Consider the following 6,812-nt stretch of genomic DNA (forward strand, 5'->3'; position numbering starts at 1 on the left):
CCCTAAGTGATGTCTTAACCACTGCACCAGACACCCACCCTGGAAATAACTTATTTGTCAAACAGACAGACAGCTCCTGTCTGCTGGTTCCCTCTCCTATGTCCAGCTGGGGCTGGACGAGAGCAAAGCTAAGAGCCAGGAACTCAAGCCAGGTCCCCCAAACAGGTGGCAGGACTCAACCACCCAGACCGTCACCTCCTGCCTCAAGGGTGGGCATTAGCAGGAAACTGAGTGGACAGTGGAGCTAGGACTCCAACCCAGGCGCACCCATATGACACACAGGCATGCAGACCCCTTACCCACCAGGCCAGGTACCTAGTCCTTCTAGACATTTTGGTTTTAGCTGTAACATTGAGATCTCTGATGCACTTTAAAACTTCATGGAATACGCAATTAAAAGATAAGTTAATTTCGAAGTTGTGTGAAAGTATGACGTAGCTTGCTTAACTTTGTCTATGATACACATTTTCCTGCATGTGGCTGCCCCACCATGCTAGCACGATTTATTAGGAAGCCGATTCTTTCCTCTATTGAACTGCCCCTGGCTCCCCTGGCAAGCATCAATCGACCTTCTGTGAAAGTACATCAAAAAGTTAGTAGAAAATGGAATTAAAAGATAAATTTAGGCCGGCGCCATGGCTCACTAGGCTAATCCTCCGCCTTGCAGCGCCGGCACACTGGGTTCTAGTCCCGGTCAGGGCGCCGGATTCTGTCCCGGTTGCCCCTCTTCCAGACCAGCTCTCTGCTGTGGTCCGGGAGTGCAGTGGAGGATGGCCTAAGTCCTTGGGCCCTGCACCCCATGGGAGACCAGGAGAAGCACCTGGCTCCTGCCATTGGATCAGTGCGGTGTGCCGGCTGTGGCGGCCATTGGAGGGTGAACCAATGGCAAAGGAAGACCTTTCTCTCTGTCTCTCTCTCTCACTGTCCACTCTGCCTGTCAAAAATAAATAAATAAATAAATTTAGAGGCCGGCACTGTGATGTAGTGGATAAAGCCACCGCCTGGAGTGTCGGCATCCCATATGGGCACCAGTTCTAGTCCTGGCTGCTCCACTTCTGATCCAGCTCTCTACTGTGGCCTGGGAAAGTAGTGGAGGATGGCCCAAGTCCTTGGGCCCCTGCGCCCATGAGGGAGACTGGAAGAAGTTCCCGGCTCCTGGCTTCGAATCGGTGCAGCTCCGGCCATTGCGGCCATCTGGGGAGTGAACCAGCAGATGGAAGACCTCTCTCTCTCTCTCTCTCTCTCTCTCTCTGCCTCTCATTCTTTCTCTGTGTAACTCTTTCAAGTAAATAAATCTTTAAAAATATATAAATTTATTTTGGTGGAAAAAAATTGTTGAAATCCATACATATGAAGGGGTCTTCAAAAATGGAAAATGTATATTAATGATGAAACTATGCATTGATTTTAACATTTTTGTCATTAAAGTGGATACTTTTTAAAAAAGCTTTATTTATTTATTTGAAGGGCAGAGTGAGAGAGAGAGAGGGAGAGAGCTTCCATCCCCTGGTTCACTCTCTAAATGGCCACAACAGCCAGGCCTGGGCCAGGTTAAAGCCAGGAGCCTGGAGCTCCATCTGGGTGTCCCATGTGGGTGTGGGGGCCCGAGCTCTCAGGCCATCTCCTGCTGCTTTCCCGGCACATTGGTGGGGAGCTGAGTCAGAAGTGGAGCAGCCAGGAATTGGACTGGTGCTCATATGGGATGATGGTGTTGCAGACTTGGCTTAACCCACTGTGGCACAATGCTGGCCCCATAGACATCTTCCAATTCCATTCTCCCACAAACTTTTTGAAGTAACCTCTTGTATCTTCATCTATTTCTTTCTTTATTTTTTTTAAATAAAAAGAGACTTTATTTATTTGAGAGGCAGAGTTACAGAGAGAGGGAGAGAGATTGATCTTCCATCTGCTGGTTCACTCCCTAAAAGGCCGCAATGGCTAGAGCTGGGCCAATCCGAAGCCAGGAGCCAGAAGCTTCTTCCAGGTCTCCCACACAGGTGCAGGGACCCAAGGACTTGGGCCATCTTCTACTGCTTTCCCAGGCCATAGCAGAGAGCTGGATTGGAAGTGGAGCAGCCAGGACTCGAGCCAGCATTGCTGGCACTGCAGGCAGGGGCTTAGCCTACTGCACCACACCACTGGCCCCAGTATAATGATTTCAAGACTTGTCTTCTGCTGTTGTAGCAGGCATCACAATTTCATTTTCTAAAAGAAAATAAAAGCTCCTTATTTTCTGTTTTTGATTCATTGTTATCACCCTGTCTTGAGTTTTTAAATATGGTTTATTTTAATGCTATAAACATTTTAAAAAATATTTATTTATGTATTTGAAAGGCAGAGTGACAATGAGAGGAGGGGAGAGAAAGAGAGAGAGAGAATCTCCCATGCAACATCTGGGGCTAGGCCAGGTGGAAGCCAGGAGCCTGGAACTCCATCCGGGTCTCCCACATGTGGCAGGGGCCCAAGCACCTGAGCCATCCTCTGCTGCTTCCCAGGCAGATTAACAGGGAGCTGGATCATATGCAGAGTAGCTGGGACTTGAGCCAGCGCCCTGACAGGGCATGTGGGCATTCCAGGTGCAGCCTTAGCCTGCCGTGCCAGACGACGGCCCTATGGACATATCTGTAATAGCCGCTTCAACGTCTGTGCTAAACGTGGCGTCTGGGTATGCGCAGACACAGTCTCTCCTGATTTCGTCTCCCCCCTGCGTTCAGACCGGATTCTCAGATGCTCCTGAAAGTTGTTGGTGTTGCTGCTTCCTGTTGATTAAAGATGAGTCCCCACGATGTGTGGTCCCTGACGTCTCGTCCGTTTTAAAAATCCTCCTTTTTATTTGTCAGCTTGAATTCCTGGAAGCACCCTGTGTCTGTGTGGCACGATGATCGGCCAGTCATGGGAGAGGGTTTGTGCCCAGTCACCCTGAGCCCTAGGGGGAGTTCTGTTCTCTCTCAGGGGACCTGGCTGTGGGTGGTCTCCAGGCTGCCTTGGCTTGGCTTCTCACTGCGATCCTCTGCAGGGTCTCCCCGCTGCAGGCGCACACGGCCTCGGCCAGCTCCACACTGGCCGCAAGTTGCAGCCACATCGGGCTAGTTTGGCCAGCAGCTCTCCCCACCTGCTTACCACCTGGGGGGGGTCTCCTCCGCTGACAACATCATGGGCGTGGGTGTCAGTTGTCTGTCCAGGTTGGGTGGACCCCATGAGGCCGGCAGTCCTCAGGGCTTCCAGCTTCCTGTCAACGCGCACCCTAGGAGGCAGCAGGGGTCGGCTCAAGTCCTTGGGTCCCTGCCACCCACATGGGAGGCCTGGGTTGACTGCCCATCTGGCCCAGCCCTGGCTGTTGTGGGCATTTGACAAATGAATCAGCAAAAGGGAAATCTGTGTGTGTTGGGGGGTGGAGGGTTGGGGGGAGTGGTCTCTCCACTCTGCTTGGTGGGACCCGGCGCTAATCCTGATCCCGCTCCGTGGGAACCACAGATTGTTCCACCTGCTCTTCTCTGGTTGTCCTTTGCCGGCCTCACACGGGCTGATCTGCCCTGATCTGAGGGCTGATGCAGGCTCTGCAGATGCCTGGTGTTGTCTGAGTGTGTGTGCGCGCGTGCCTTACCCTGCCCTGCAAATTCTACCTGCCCTGACTTTTCCTGAATTCTGAGCTCCGTAGCAGATGAGCCGTCCTGGGCCCCATCTCCCGGGTCTCTTCTCTCTTAGGGCCCCCTGTTCTGCTCCGCCTGGGGGCCAGGGTCTTGTAAGACCTAGATTTGCATGGCTTTTTACTTGTCTGAGAGAGACGGGCACAGCCGGCCCCTGCTTCTCTATTCCGGGTGGAAACCCAGCCCAGCTTTATGGCTCCTCACGCTGCTCCCCAGCCCAGCCCCACCTCGTGTCCCAGCGTGAGCTGCCTGGAGACCTCGGAGGTGGTGGTGGGAGCTCCACGCTCACGAATGTCCCCGAAGTTCTCCACGGAGGTCAGCAGGGGGCGCCATTCTCTGTGTTGTCAGCATTTCTGCAATGCCGGCCAGCGGCAGGGGTGGAAGCAACGGTGGCCATGGGCTCCTTGTGACACTGCTGCCACCAGCTAGTGTGGCATCCACTAGGAGGCGGGCCCTGGGACACCTTCCGGGAGCCCACTGGAGGTTTGTTTTGTGGGACTTTGAATGGGCTTTGGTCTGGTTGCCTTGGTGACGCACGAGGCTGTAGTCCTGCTAACCCCGGATGGGACGTGCTATTCTTATGTGGGTGTGAACCTTTGAGTAGCTGGCAGGTGCCATTTCCTGAAGAACTGGGCAGGCTGACCAGGGAGAAGGGACCTGAAGGGGCCGCTTGGGCCAGTGGCCATTTACCAAGTGGTGCAAAGCGATTTCCGTACTTGAACCCCTGAGACACCCCCGCCCCCCCAGGACGAGTGCGCATGCGCCAGCTGAACGTGGCCGGGCGGGGACTGCATGAAGACCTTGATGTTTGCGAGGGGTACGTCGGCAGAGCGGGCAGCTTGGCAGGGCAGGGGTCAGCTTTCCCAAGGAGCTGCAGGTCTGGGCGTCCACGTCCCCTCGGCGTGCTCCTGCCACCCTGAGCGCCTTCCTCGCCACAGGCTCTTTGCTGCCCACTCCTTGGCTGTAGCTCTTCCCTCCTCCCTTTGCTGACCCCCCGAGATGTGGCGGGGCTCCCCGCTGTGTGTCCCCACAGGTCCACTCTCTGTCCCGGGCGCTGCTGCAGGGCTTCTGTGAGAACTGGAACCCCCGGGAGGCGGAACCCCGGCAATGAGGCCCTCGCCCTGCACGTAGTAGGTACTCAAAAATATTTGTTGGGGGCCGGCGCCGCGGCTCACTTGGTTAATCCTCCGCCTGGGGCGCTGGCACCCATATGGGCGCCAGGTTCTATCCTGGTAGCCCCTCTTCCAGTCCAGCTCTCTGCTGTGGCCCAGGGAAGGCAGTGGAGGATGGTCCAGGTCCTTGGGCTCCTGCACCCCATGGGAGACCAGGAGGAAGCACCTGGCTCCTGGCTTCGGATCAGCGCAGCGCCGGCCGCAGCGGCCATTTGGGGAGTGAACCAATGGAGGGAAGACCTTTAAAAAAAAAAAAAAAAAAGAAATTATTTGTTGGAAGGGATCCTGGGGTGGGGGACAGCTACCAAAGGCTTAACTTCTTAGAACCCCACAGTCTCGGGGTCAGCGCTGTGGTGTAGCAGGTAAAGCTGCCGCCTGCAGTGCTCGCATCCCTTATGGGCACCAGTTCAAGTCCCAGCTGCTCCACTTCTGATCCAGCTCTCTGCTGTGGCCTGGGAAAGCAGTAGAGGATGGCCCAAGTCCTTGGGCCCTTGCACCTGTGTGGGAGACCCTGAAGAAGCTCCTGACTTTGGAGCGGCCCAGCTCTGGCCGTTGTGGCCATCTGGGGAGTGAACCAGCGGATGGAAGACCTCTCTCTCTCTCTCTCTCTCTCTCTCTCTCTCTCTGCCTTTCAAATCAATATACGAATCTTTCAGAAATAAAACAGAATGAAAAGGCAGGAACAGCATCCGCAGGTTCTCCCCTAACCTCCCCAGCCCGTAGCAACGGTTTCTGTGGATTTGCCTTTCCTGGACATTTCATGGAAATGGATTCAAACAACACAGGGCACTCTGCTCTGGGGTTTGCCTCTTGCACTTAGCGCCCCACTTGCAAGCTGCTGTCGCGTGCGACCGTGGCTTCCTCCCTTCCTTCCGACAGCCGAATGACACCTGATGTGTGGCTGCTCCGCGTTCTGTCTGCTCGTTCATCAGCTGCTGGACACGGGGGCTGATTCTTTTTGACAGTTGCAAGCAAGGCCTCTGGACACACTCGGGTGCCAGCTTGTGTGTGTGTGTATGTGTTATGTGTGTGCATGTGTGTATATGTATGTGTGTATATACGTGCCTTACGTGTGCATGTGTGCACATACATGTTTGCATGTGTGCATATGCGCACGTGTGTATATGTGCATATACATGTGTGTATGTGTGCATGTATGTGTGTATGCGTGTCTGTGTGTGCATATGTATGTTTGCATGTGTATTGTGTACATACATGTGTGTATATGTGCATGTGTATGTGTGTATGTCTCTGTGTATGTGTGTATGTGTGCACATGCATGTTTGCATGTGTGCATGTATGTGTGCATATACACGTGTGTATGTGTGCATGTGTGTGTGTGTGTTTTAATTCTCTTGCAGGTTGCTAGGGCCTGAATTTCCCTCTGCATTTCATGTGAAATTCGGTCCCCAATATAACGATGATGAGAGGGGCTGAGGCCTTCAAGAGGTGACTCAGGTTATTAACAGGGATTGATGGCAGACAGCCTGGAGGAGGCAGCAGCCCTGCGTCAGATCGGGGACCAGTCTTCCCGTGCACGCGGCATTCAAGACAAGAGATTTCTCTAACCCATCAACCCCAAACCACCTCCCTTCCCAGCCCTGGCTCCCCTCGTGTAGCCCCCTGTTTTATTTCGTTTATAATAAAACAACTTAGTGAAAAAAAGAGGGATTGTTGCCTTTCTCCAGGGATCATGTTACTTCTTGTCTTAATGTCTGTTTATTTATTTTCATTGACTCAAAAGGCAGAGCAACAGAGAGAGAAAGAGAGCGAGCGAGCAAGAGAGAGCTTCCATCTGCTGCTTCACTCCCCAGATGCCTGCAACAGCCAGAGCGGGGCCAGGCTGAAGCCGGGAGCCTGGAGCTCCATCTGCTCTCCCACATGGACGGAGGGACCCCAGCACTTGAGCCACCTGCTGCCTCCCAGGATGCACCAGCAGGAAGCTGGGGCAGAAGCAGAGAGGCAGGACTCACACTAGCACTCCAGGGGGGAT

This window comes from Oryctolagus cuniculus, chromosome 19 (genome assembly GCF_051225735.1).
Source record: "Oryctolagus cuniculus isolate XC-2025 breed Fujian yellow rabbit chromosome 19, ASM5122573v1, whole genome shotgun sequence".
Taxonomy (NCBI): domain Eukaryota; kingdom Metazoa; phylum Chordata; class Mammalia; order Lagomorpha; family Leporidae; genus Oryctolagus; species Oryctolagus cuniculus.